The sequence below is a fragment of the Bos indicus genome, chromosome 7 (assembly GCF_029378745.1).
Source record: "Bos indicus isolate NIAB-ARS_2022 breed Sahiwal x Tharparkar chromosome 7, NIAB-ARS_B.indTharparkar_mat_pri_1.0, whole genome shotgun sequence".
Lineage (NCBI taxonomy): Eukaryota > Metazoa > Chordata > Mammalia > Artiodactyla > Bovidae > Bos > Bos indicus.
In genome coordinates this window covers 10609502-10623268 of record NC_091766.1, presented here as the reverse complement: position 1 = coordinate 10623268, position 13767 = coordinate 10609502, and positions in this window count along the sequence as shown.

Sequence of the window (13767 nt, the reverse complement as noted above, 5' to 3'; positions counted from 1 at the left end):
CCAAGGATTTTTTTTTCCCCACAGAAATAGAACAAAAAAATTCTAAACTTTATATGGAAGCACAAAATACCTCTAATAGCTAAAGCAATCCTGGGAAAACCCATCTGAGCTTTCTATTCTCTTACATCGATATGTGTATCAATTTTTCTGAAAATATCATGATGTCTTGATTACTAGAGCCTCGTGATATTCTTCGAAGTCAAAAGTGGCATATGTCCTGGGCTTCCCTGGTGATGCTAGTGGTAAAGAACCTGCCTGCCAATCCAGGAGACATAGGTTTGATCCCTGGGTTGGGAAGATCCCCTGGAGTAAGAAATGGCAACCCACTCTAGTATTCTTGCCTGGAAAATTCTAAGGGCAGAGGAGCCTGGCAGGCTACATTCCATGGGGTTAAAAAAGAGTCTGACATGACTGATTATGCATAGATGAATATGGTGGTGGTGGTGGTTTAGTTGCTAAGTCATGTCTGACTCTTGTGACCCCATGGACTGTAGCCTGCCAGGCTCCTCTGTCCATGGGGATTCTCCAGGCAAGAATACTGAAGTGGGTTGCCATTTCCTTCTCCAGATAGATGAATACACACATAATTAATTAGTGACAAATATGTATATATATGGTATGTGTGTATTAATTTATGACAAAAGAGCAAATTAATTAACTTATGACAAAGGAGCAATTAAAAGACAATTAATTTGTGTTGTTGTTGCTCAGTCGCTAAGTTGTGCTCAACTCTTTGACACACCATGAACTGAAGCATGTTGGGCTTCCTTGTCCTTCACTTCATGTCTGCAGTGAATTTAGAACTCAAGAAAAGAAAAATTGTCAGTGTTTCCACTTCCCCTTCTATTTGCTGTGAACTGATGGGGCTGGATGCCAAGATTCTAGATTTTAATATTGAATTTTAAGCGAGCTTTTTCATGCTCCTCTTTTACCTTCATCAAGAGGCTTTTTAGTTCCTCTTCACCTTCTGCCATTAGAGTGGTGTCTGCATATCTGAGGTTGTTGATATTTCTCCTGGCAATCTTGATTCAAGCTTGTGATTCATCCAGACCAGCATTTTGCATGATGTACTCTGCATATAAGTTTAATGAGATGGATGACAATATACAGCCTTGATATATTCCTTTCCCAATTCTGAAACAGTTTTTACATGTTTGGTCCTACTTGCTTCTTGACCCACATACAGGTTTCTCGGGAGACAGGTAAGGTGATCTGCTACTCCTAACTCTTTAAGAATTTTCTGTTTGTTGTGATCCACACAAAGACTTTAGTGTAGCCAAAGAAGCAGAAGTTAATGTTTGTCTGGGACTCCCTTGCTTTCTCTATGATCCAATAAATGTTGGCAATTGATTTCTGGTTCCTCTGCCTCTGCAAAACCCAGCTTGTACATCTGGAAGTTCTCGGTTCACAAACAAGTGAACCCTAGACTGAAGGATTTTGAGAATAACCTTACTAGCATGAGAAATGAGAAAAATTGTACAGTAGTTTGAGCATTCTTTGGCATTGCCTTCCTTTGGGATTGGAATGAAAACTGAGCTTTTCCAGTCCTGTGCCACTGCTGAGTTTTCCAAATTTGCTGGCATATTGAGTGCAGCAATTTCACAGCATCATCTTTCAGGATTTGAAATAGCTCGGCTGGAATTCCATCATCTCCACTAGCTTTGTTCATAGTGATGCTTTCTAAGGCCCACTTGACTTTACATTCTAGGATATCTGGCTCTAGGTGAGTGATCACACCATCGTGATTATCTGGGTCATGAAGATCTTTTTTGTACAGTTCTTCTGTGTATTCTTGCCATCTCTTCTTAATATCTTCTACTTCTGTTAGGCCCATACCATTTCTGTCCTTTATCGAGCCCATCTTTGCACGAAATGTTCCCTTGGTATCTCTAATTTTATTGAAGAGATCTCTAGTCTTTCCCATTCTGTTGTTTTCACCTGTTTCTTTGCACTGATCACGGAGGAAGGCTTTCTTATCTCTCCTTGCTATTCTTTGGAACTCTGCATTCAGGTGCTTATATCTTTCCTTTTCTCCTTTGCTTTTCACTTTTCTTCTTTTCACAGCTATTTGTAAGGCCTCCTCAGACAGCCGTTTTGCTTTTTTGCATTTCTTTTCCATGGGAATGGTCTTGATCCCTGTCTCCTGTACAATGTCATGAACCTCCGTCCATAGTTCATCAGGCACTCTGTCTGTCAGATGTAGTCCCTTAAATCTATTTCTCACTTCCACTGTATAATCATAAGGGATTTGATTTAGGTCATACCTGAATGGTCTAGTGGTTTTCCCTACTTTCTTCAATTTAAGTCTGAATTTGGCAATAATGGGCTTATGATCTGAGCCACAGTCAGCTCCTGGTCTTGTTTTTGCTGACTGTATAGAGCTTCTCCATCTTTGGCTGCAGAGAATATAATCAATCTGATTTCAGTGTTGACCATCTGGTGATGTCCATATGTAGGGTTAGGGTTAGCATCGCTTCCTAATGCCCACTTGACTATTAGGGAAATGCAAATAAAAAACTCTGAGCAATCTCCTTATACCCAATAGGATCACTATTATTAAAATAGCAAGAAATAATGAGTGTTGGATTGGATGTGGAGAAAAGAGAGCCCTCATACACTTTAATGCAGCCACTATGGGGAACAGAATGGAAATTTCTTAAAAATTAAGAATAAAACTGTCATATGATCCACCTATCCGATTTGGGGGTATTTATCCAAAGAGTATGAAAATGCTTTACTAGAAAGATAGATATATGCTCCCCTATATTAATTATGACATTATTTACAATAGCCAATACATGGAAATACCTAAGTACCCATTAGTGATTGGAGAAGGCAGTGGCAACCCACTCCAGTACTCTTGCCTGGCAAATCCTATGGATGGAGGAGCCTGGTGGGCTGCAGTCCATGGGGTCACTAGGAGTCGGACACAACTGAGCGACTTCACTTTCACTTTTCATTTTTATGCACTGGAGAAGGAAATGGCAACCCACTCCAGTGTTCTTTCCTGGAGAATCCCAAGGGCGGTGGAGCCTGGTGGGCTGCCATCTATGGGGTCGCACAGAGTCGGACACGACTGAAGTGACTTAGCAGCAGCAGCAGCAGCATCAGTGATTTGATAGGAAAAGATGCAATATATATATACACACACACACACACACACACATACATATATATGTGTGTATATATAGACACACAATGGAATACCACTAAGCCTTAAAAAGATGATATCTTAACATTTGTGACAACAGAGATTGGCCTTGAAGATATTATGTAAAGGGAAGTAACTCATATATGGAATGTAAAAAACAAATGAGCAAAATAAATGAACAATCCAAACCAAAGAAAAAAACATGTAGATACATGGAACAGAATAGTGATTGCCAGAGGGAAAGGAGTTGGGTACAGTGAGAAATAAGTAAATGAGATCAACAGTATGGTGATGAATAAAACATAATCTTTGGTAGTGCTCATGCTCTAGGGTATACAGAAGTAGAAATGTAAAATCGAATACAAACCTTGTTGTGTGGTTTTGAGCATGCTGTGTAAACTCTAGAACATTTCAGTATTAAATCTTGTTTCTCAAATCTCCCTGATGTTTTTTTCTGAGGTGAGTTCTGTGATCTTATTTAGAACCACACGGACTGATCCAACCACAATCTTGACCCCAGTGAAGAAAATGTTTTGGGGTCTTGCTATAAATAATATGAAACAGGTGAGTGCCTGAGGCACTCCTAGCTGATAGCATCACTACCAATAGGCTGGATGCAACAGTAGGCATCTATCTGATAGGCTAGGTGAATTCAGTTTTTTTATTTCTCCTTCTCCATGAACTCTCCTGCCTTCTAGAGCTGAGAACTCCCATCACCTTATCCCAGCCCTGAATTAAAGTTTCATCCAAGGCAGACTTAGGACGGTATCTTGATTAGTCTCCTCGGATCTTCAAAACTTTAACTTGTGGTGTGGACAGAACCTTGGTATCTCCTAGGCTGTTACTATCATGGCTTTGTCATCTCCAGCCACACTGAGCAGAGTAGGAGTGGATACAGCTCAAGCTGGCAAGATAAGTTATGTTTCCTCTAGGTAATGTAGAAATGGTGCCTGGGAATTCTTTTTTCTTTATTAAATAAAGATGATTTCATTCTCATTTGACCCAAGACTGAGAAAACATCACGTGAGCACATTAAAGAAGTTTTGGGCACTGGCAGGTGTAGCTGCCCTGGGTGTTGATGCAGACGCTGTGGCCTTTACAGACTCTGGGTCTGTGCAGACATTTGTCCACATTTGCAAGGATAAGGAGAATGTGATGGATACCTGTGGCTGTAGACAGCTTTCCGGGCTGGGGTTTGGCCAAGTTTCCTGGTATAAGCATCCAGAAGAGCCCGCTCTCTCTTCCCCAGTTTGTGGGAGCCTTTTCTCATTCCCATGGAGGCTTCCTATGGTTAGTATGGTGGCCCAGATGTTCTTTTGTCCCAATGTGGCCAGAAGTGACCCAGGTCCACCCTGTCTGCCAGCTCTGGCTCCCTCAGCCTCTCTGGGAAGCTCCCAGCTGGGGTGGGGACATCATAGATGCATGTGTCACAGGCTAAGGATTTGGACAAAGGCCTGGGTGGGCCTTCCTGGGAACTGAGTTCAGAGGAAATTCTGTGGTCCCTGAATAAGGCCCATATTGGCTCCCAGTGATGGACTTTGTCTGACTTCCCCAGGGCAAGTGCTGCCAACTTAGTTCACCTTGGATCCTGCTGACCCTGGCAGGACAGCACTCTCCCATCCATGCTAACTCTGATACTCCATCTCCATGGAGATGGACCAAGACACACCCCTGAGCCAGGCTGCTCAAGAATGAGGCTTGTGGGCAGTGGCACAGAAAATGAGCATGATGGTAAAAAGGCCATGGTCAGCTGGGCAGTGGGCACCAGGCTGTGCTGGACACTGGAGCTGATGTCTAATCACACAGGCTTGGGGCTATGAAAGTGCCTTTTTCTGATTCCCATGAAGGCTTCCCCCAGGCTGGCAGAAAGTGGTAAGAATCCACAGCTGATCAAGGCTTTTAATGGATAAGGACTGGGTGGCTGGAGCAGGGAGCAGGTGCCCTTGGGTGAAGGGTGGCAGTTGTTTCTGCCATCTGGCAGTTGGTCTCCCACCAGGGATGTAGACCTGTGCACCCTGCTGAGTGGGGCTCAGCCTCCATCTTCTGTCCCCATATGTTCTGGGTCATCGTGGGATCTGAGTTGATCTCCTCAGTAGGGGGTCAGGCAATGGGCAGTGATGACTTCTCATCATCTGGTCCAGATGGAAGCCTCTTCATTTACCTGATTCTTCCAGTGGGTTGGGCATTGATGTTACTCTGACACACCCCTGACACAACATCCTCTTAGGCCCCAGTCATCAGAGCTGCCTCAGGTCCATTAACTGAAATTACTGGGGAGGGTCAGGGTGAAGCCTTGGGTGGGGAAATAGATGGGCTGAGCAACTGAGATGTGGGGTCAGGATGACAGGTGTTGTATTTCCTGGGTGGGCTTTTTACTGGGGGCAGGGCCAGTTGGAAATAGTGGGCCTTTCCTTGATACTTTCTGCTCCCACATTTCTGAACAGGTCACCCGTGTCCACCATGACACAGGGGGTCTGAGAAGTCCCCAGTGAGGGCAGGGGTCCTCCCAGCAGTCACTATCGATGGTGAAGAGGACAGATATTGTTCTGGAAACCACAGTGCTGTGACCTCATTGAATATCTTGAATGTCATGCTCTCCTTTGTTTTACACAAATAAGATGCCAGGTGGTGGGGGGATGTTCTGAACATCCAGAAGACACCCTCTGCAGAGGTTCTGAGCCTTAGGGTTCAGAGAGGGTTGGGAGACCAGGTAGGTGCACAGAATGGTCGTCTAATGCCTAGGGAAGGGGGACAAGAAGCCCAAAGAGCAGCCCAGTTCTCCTGCCCATAGCAGACCCCACAGCAGGTCATGGGTAGACACATCCTCAGGTGCAGCAAAGGCTGGAATGCTGAAGTGGTAGTGCACAGACAGTCCAGCTGAGCCTGTCACAGGGCTAAGTCTTCAGGTAACAGGCTTTGCTCCAAAGCCACAGGTTGCTCTTTCAGTCAACCACCTTGAGGTCTGTTAGGGTCCTGTCTCACCCCAGTCTTGTTCATGCGTGTCTCTGTAGGGGTTGGCAGCAGTGGGTGGGAGATACTCACAGTCCAGAAACAGTGAGTGGAATTCATGACCACCATGTGCAATTATGCAGGTTATTCACTGCACAAGAGTGTCCAGCCAAGGAGTCAAATGGGAAGAGGAAAATCAGCTCAATCTCCATTTCCCAAACATGCAGCATTCACCTGGAGATGAGGGGCCTTTATCTAATTCACATGAAGGTTTTGAATTCTGCCAAGGCTACATGTTTAAAGTGCAACATCCACCCACAGGGGACCTTGTGAACCAGCAGAGCCTTCACACAGATGCAGGTCCCCTCATTTCTCCCACCAGGGAGGCTATGCCATCCTCCATCTGCAGGGAAGGAGGGAAGGGGCTGAGACCAAGGTTGTGGACTCTTCTCTCTGCAGCACGGTGGGTCAAAGGACCCTCTTCAGAGTCCTCTGGACCCTGGACTTAGCCACTTCCTCATCTCCCACCTTCACTCTCCTCCCCTCCCTATCCTTGGTATTCAAGTCTAACCCTCTTCATGGGCACATCTTGGAGTTCTGTCTGCCCCACTGCTGGCTACCTCTGCCCCATCCCCTGCGTGTTCCCCATGGAAAGGGGGCAAAGCTTGCTGATATGTGGAGGCTAGGCTCCTCCTATGTCCATGGTGAGGGGCTGGACAAACACAACTGCTCTTGAACACCCACACTGGACACAGCCCCCAAGGATGACCATCCAGGAGAGGGTGTGTTAGGTCATCATGACCATAATTTAAAAGCCCAATAGCCATCACTGTTTTGTGCTTTGTGATCTCATATACCTTCCCAGCAATTCTCTGCAGTAAGCACCATGGTTACTCCCTCTTTATGCATCCCTTTTTTATAGTTAGGTAAGCTGGGGCACAGAGAGGTGAAGTAATTTGTCCAAGATCACACAGTTAACAAAAGGAAAAGTTGCTTTTGTTTTTATCTGTAATGGATAGGGACTCTTAAAAAAGAAAACACTAAATCACAATAATATTATCACATCTCAAAAGTTAAGAAATATTTCTGAATCAGTATCCTGGCCAGTGTCAAACTCACAGCTATCAGGTAGCAAAGCCAGGATTTGGGTCCCTGGCTCATTATGCCACCCTGCCTCTCTGTGAAGGTGAGATAGGAACAGTTACAATTGTCCCAACTGAGATCTGAGTGCTGCACTTGTAACCAGGCCATGCCCCCTGGATACTGCAGGAATGACTCAGCATTTGGCTGACCCCAAACCTCATGGATGGAGAGGTGGAGGACACAGGGTCATTCTTACCTCAACATGTGTTACCACTCTCATTCCTGAACATTGTTACCCCAGAAATAATCTCATATGCTTGGATGAACATGTAGTAGAAGCCTTCTGCCATGTTCCAGCAGTCTGCTAATTTCCCACAGGACACTGTTAAGGGTCCATACTCACTGATGTCTGAACACAGCAAGAAAAATGGTCACTTCGCTAAAGTCTGTGATCTCTCAAGGCTGAGATCCCCACACTGTACCTGACTCCCCAGCTCTGGGCCTAATGCTTACTCCATGTCTTTTTGGAAAGAATTAGACTCTTGGGCAATACTGCTGAGTCTAGGCTGCAGCAGGAGCAAACCATTCCTGAAGCTTGTGCAGTCCAGCTCTGTTTTTCTTGGTCCTCTGGCTGGCACCCCAGATGGGACACAGTGGGAAGTACTGATGTGGGGAGTGGGTGGAAGCTCTGCATCCCCCTCCTCATTCCTGAAAGGATAAACTGAGGCACAAACTCCAGACTCCTGGAGACACTCTCCTTCCCAGGAAGCTAAGTTTACTCACTTCTTATCTCTCCACCTTCATATCTTTTCTTTTCTCTTTTTTCAGTCCTTGATGACAGTTCTGAGGAGGAAGGCTGGGGCCCCCAACCAACATCCATGTCTTCCACAAGCGCTGGAGTATACTCCACAATCTCTGCATGCCCCGCCACCACCCCAAACCTCTGTACCATCACAACTGTCAAAGGGGTTGGTGAAGATCTCCCCAGATGAAGAACTGAATGCTGGAGCACAGCGGCAGACGGTGTCACTGATGCATAAGGAGTTCGGACGGCACCATGGAACACAGGCTGTGGGGATGGAGACTTTTTTCAGAGGTTCAAGGAATGAAGGAAACCAGCTATCAGCTAGTGGTCCAAGGGCAGAAGGAGGGAGGGAAGGATGAATGGGGGGAAGGGAGGGAGAGGGGAGAGAGAGGGAAGAAGGGAGAGACATGACACAATCAAAAGAGGAAGAATTCAGAACACTCTGGGCAGGAAAAAACAACTGCTCTTATTCCCAGAGAACCACTGCTGAACTTCATTTGAAAAATATGCCTCCTTCTCTCCTTTGTTGGTGAGAGAACCCAGGCCCTGGCATGTAGTCTCTGTCTTCCCAATGCTCACCTCTAATATTTGAAGTTGCAGGTACCACTGGCAACAACAGCAGCACCAAGAGTCCTGGGCTAGTAAGACAGAGATGAGAAAGATAGGAAAATGGAGCTTCAATTTCAACCCCTTTCCTCATGATTCCACAATCTCATGAAGCAGCTCCTTAAATAAAGTTCTTTCTCTGTTCTATGCTGCTGCTAAGTCACTTCAGTCGTGTCCGACTCTATGCGACCCCATAGACAGCAGCCCACTAGGCTCCTCCGTCCCTGGGGTTCTCCAGGCAAGAACACTGGAGTGGCTTGCCATTTCCTTCTCCAATGCATGAAAGCGAAAAGTGAAAGTGAAGTTGCTCAGTCGTGTCCGACTCTTAGCGACCCCGTGGACTGCAGCCTACCAGGCTCCTCTGTCCATGGGATTTTCCAGGCAAGAGTACTGGAGTGGGGTGCCATTGCCTTCTCCATTCTCTGTTCTATAGATTCATCATATTGGTTTTATTTCTCTTGAGAACCTGGACTAACACAGATGGCAAAATGAGAAATCTCTGTTAGGTCCCCACACTTCCCTAGGAATAAGTTTCACCAACTTTCTTTTTTGAGAACTTAATATAATTGAGTTAATACCCTTCTTAAAATCCCTCCCTCCTCTCCCTTATATAAATAGTGGGAGAGCTAGAAATAAAGCAAAAGCTGGATGTAAATAAAAGAAGAGAGGACATTCTGAAATCGGATAAATAGTCCCAGACAGCTTTAGTTGTCTGTCTCCACTGTTATGGTTCTACCTGCTAGCCTTTGAGTGTCCTAAGTCACTGCAGTCATGTCCAACTCTTTGCGATCTTATGGACTGTAGCCAGCCAGGCTCCTTTGTCCATGGGATTCTCCAGGCAAGAATACTGGAGTGAGTTGCCGTGCTCTCCTTCAAGGGATCTTCCCAACCCAGGGATCAAACCCATTTCTCTTATGTCTTCTGCATTGGCAGGCAGGTTCTTTACCTGAGAAGCCCATATGTCTACTTACCTGGCAGCATACTTAGATGTCCATTTCTCAAGCTGTGGAGACCAGCAAACCCAGCCATAGAGGACCTTTTATCTTGGTATTTTCAGTATGACTTATGCTTTTCATGACCTGGCAGGAAACTACAGGTCTGGATGATTTCTTTCCCCTCATTACATCTCTGAAATTTCAGAGTATTTATATTGCATTACTACTATTTGCACTGCAAGCCTCCTAAAGGTCAGTGTTTATATCTTTTTGACATAGGATAATCTATGACATGAAGAATCATTATATTGGTCTTTGCTCCTATAAGGACTTTTGTTCAGAGTGAATAGAAATATCTATTTATTACTTATTAACAATTTTTTTTTATTTTTAAATTTATTTTGAAATATAGATTCAGAGGAAGTTGCAAAACACTACCAAAAATACTGTGTAATCTTTACTCATTTTCTCACAAAGATTGTGTTTTTATGTAATTATAGTCCAATATCCGGGTTTCCTAGGTGGCTCAGTGGTAAAGAATCCATCTGCAATGGAGGAGAAATGGGTTTGATCCTTGGGTTGGGAATATACCCTGGAGAAGGAAATGGCAACCCACTCCAATATTTTTGCCTGGAAAATCCCATGGGTATAGGAGTCTAGCAGGCTATAGTCCATCAGGTCGTGAAGAGTTGGACACAGACTGAGTGATTCAACAACAAAAGGTCTGATATCTAAATCAAGAAATTGACATTGGTACAATGTGTGTATAATTCCATGCCATTTTATCACATTTAGATTCCTGTAACTGTCACTGCAATCAAGACACATCAATATTCCATCACCACAAAGATCTCCCTCATGCCACTGCAGCATCCCTAACCTTGGCAGGTCTAAAACTAAGGATTTTATTCTTCAACATGACCCAACATAGTCTGAGATTCATATTTGTTGATGAAAGAAAATATTCCTGATATGCATTTAAAGATGAGAAAAGCATACCCCTCAAACTTTCCAGTAGTCTATGTGATGGAATTATGATAATTTTCTTTGTTTGCAGTTTTTAACTTTTTTTTTTTCTTTCTATGTGGCATGTTTATTAGGTCTGCTAAAGCTGCCACAATAAAATATAGACTGAGTGGCTTAAACAGCAGAAATTTATTTTGTCACAGTTCTGGGGCTGGATGTCCAAGATCAAGTCCTGGAAGGGTTGGTTTCTGATGAAAGCCCTCTCTGGGCTTGTACCTGGCCCTGTTCTCACTGTGTCCTCATATGACCCTTTCCCATCTATGTGGAAAGGCAGTGATCACTGGTGTCCTCCAGTTCTAAAGCTTGAGCTCTTCGTGCTACATCTCTTGGACATGACAACACCGGTGTCCTGTTCCCTCACTCTTCCCTTGGCCTCCATTCCCCTGATGAAGTGCTTCTGTGCTGCTCCTTAGTGCCACTGACACCCCAAAGTCTCCATACTGTTGTCCATTGTGGCTGTATCAGTTTACATTCCCACCAACATGTAGGAGGGGTCCCTTTTCCCCACATCCTCTCCAGCACTTGTTGTTTGTAGAATTTTTGGTTATGGCCATCCTGACCAGTGTGAGGTGATACTTCTTTACAGTTTTGATTTGCATGTCTCTAATAATTAGTGATGTTGAGCATCATTCATGTCCTTTATGGCCATCTCTATGTAGCTCCATAGGCTTCCTAGGTGGCCCAATGGGTAAAGAATATACCTGCAATGCAGGAGATACAGGATTGATACCTGGGTTGGGAAAATCCCCTGGAGGAGGGCGTGGCAACCCACTCCAGTATTCTTTTTTAAAAAAAAACTAATTTATTTCTTTTTTTTTTTATTTTTTTTTTTATTTTTTTATTTTTTTATTTATTTTTTTTTTATTCTTCCAATTTTATTTTATTTTTAAACTTTACATAATTGTATTAGTTTTGCCAAATATCAAAATGAATCCGCCACAGGTATACATGTGTTCCCCATCCCGAACCCTCCTCCCTCCTCCCTCCCCATACCATCCCTCTGGGCCGTCCCAGTGCACCAGCCCCATGTTGAGGTTTGACAGAAAACAGCAAAAGTCTGTAAGGCAATTATCCTTCAATAAGAAATAAATTAGTAAAAAAAAACTAATTTATTTCTTATTGAAGGATAATTGCCTTACAGACTTTTGCTGTTTTCTGTCAAACCTCAACATGAATTAGCCATAGTTCTCCAGTATTCTTGCCTGGAGAATTCCATGGATAGAGGAGCCTGGTAGGCTACAGTTCATGGGGTTACAAAGAGTCAGACATGACTCATGCACCCACAAATGTCTTCTTTGGAGAAATGTCTATATAGATCTTCTGCCCACTTTTGTTTTTATTTTATTTTAATATTAAGCTGCATGAACTGTTTGAATATTTTTGAGATTAATGCCTTGTTAGTTGCTGCTTCAGAAAATATTTTCTCCCGTTCTGAAGTTGTCATTTAGAAAGAAATTTTATGTATCTGTTTATTTGGCTATGTCAGATCTTATTAATAGTTGTGGAATGCGGGATCTTCATTGCATCATGTGGGATATTTTGTTGCAGTGTGGGCTCAGTAGTTGCATGTGGGCTCAGTCGCCCCAAACATGTGTAACCATAGTTCCCTGACCAGGGATCAGACTCACATCTCCAGCATTGCAAGGTGGATTCTTACCCACTGGACCACAAGGGATTAAAAAGATATCACTACAATGTCAAAGAGTGTTTTGCCTATGTTTTCCTCTAAGAGTCTTAGAGTATTTGGCCTTACATTTGGGTGTTTAAACCATTTTGAATTTATTTGTGTGGTGTTATGAAGTATTTAAATTTTTTTTTTTTGCATGCAGCTGTCCAGTTTTATCAGCATAATTTATTGAAGAGATTATCTCTTCTTCACTGTATATTTTTGCCTTCTTTGTCAGAGTATGTAACCACAGGTGCGTGTGGGTTTGTCTCTACTTTCTATCCTGTTCCATTGATGTAGATTTCTATTTTTGTGCCAGTACCATATTGTTTTAATAACTGCAGAATTTTAGTACAGTCTGATTTCAGGGACTCTGATTCATCTAGTTCTGTTTATCTTTCTCAAAATTGCTTTTGCTATTCCATACAAATTGAACTTTTTGTTTTAGTTTTGTGAAAAAGAACATATAAAACCAACCCACAGTTAGCATCATACTCAACAGTGGAAAGCTGAACGCATTTTCCTTAATTAAAAAATTTAGATAAATTCCTCTTAACCATTTCTGTAATAGTCACATCATTTTGTGTGTGTGTGTGCATTGCATATGTCAACTGGTGTTCCTGATGGTATCTCTGTGGATGATTTTTTCTTAGAGTTTAGGTTACTTTGTTGTATATCAGCTCTCTCTGGATCCAAGGAAATGTATGACTTTGTAGTTTCTAAGACTATTTCTCATTACTAGCTTGATATTACGTTTTTCCATTTTCTATTTCTTTTTTTTTTATAAAACATAAAAATTATTTACTAGTTAAAATGTGTTACCTTATTTTGCATAAAAATGGTTGATTAATTATCACAATATCTCTTTTGTAAAGTGAAAGCTACATTATCAATTATTATATTTTATTTTTTTTTGGCTTAAGACTTTTTTTTTTTTAATTTTAATTGGAGGTGAACTACTTTACAATATTGCATTGGCTTTGCCATACATCAACATGAATCCTCCACGGGTATACACGTGTTCCCCATCCTGAACCTCCCTCCTACTTCCCTCCCCGTACCATCCCTCTGGGTTGTCTCAGTGCAGGAGCCCTAGGCATCCAGTATCATGCGTTGAATCTGGACTGGCGATTCGTTTCATATATGATATTATACATGTTTCAATGTCATTCTCCCAAATCATCCCACCCTCTCCCTCTCCCACAGAGTCCAAGAGACTGCTCTATACATCTGTGTCTCTTCTGTTGTCTCGCATACATGTTTATCATTACTGTCTTTCTAAATTCCATATATATGTGTTAGTATACTGTATTGGTGTTTTTCTTTCTGGCTTACTTCAACTCTGTATAATAGGCTCCAGTTTCATCCACCTCATTAGAACTGATTCAAATGTATTCTTTTTAATGGCTTAGCCAGATGTGTGAATACCCTCTATTTTCTTTGACATTTTAAAAATTTTGCTTTAATTTTAAGTTTTATACTTTAAATCAACATAGAGCCAAATTCATATATTTATATCAATTTACAAAGTTAGTTTTGTATAAAA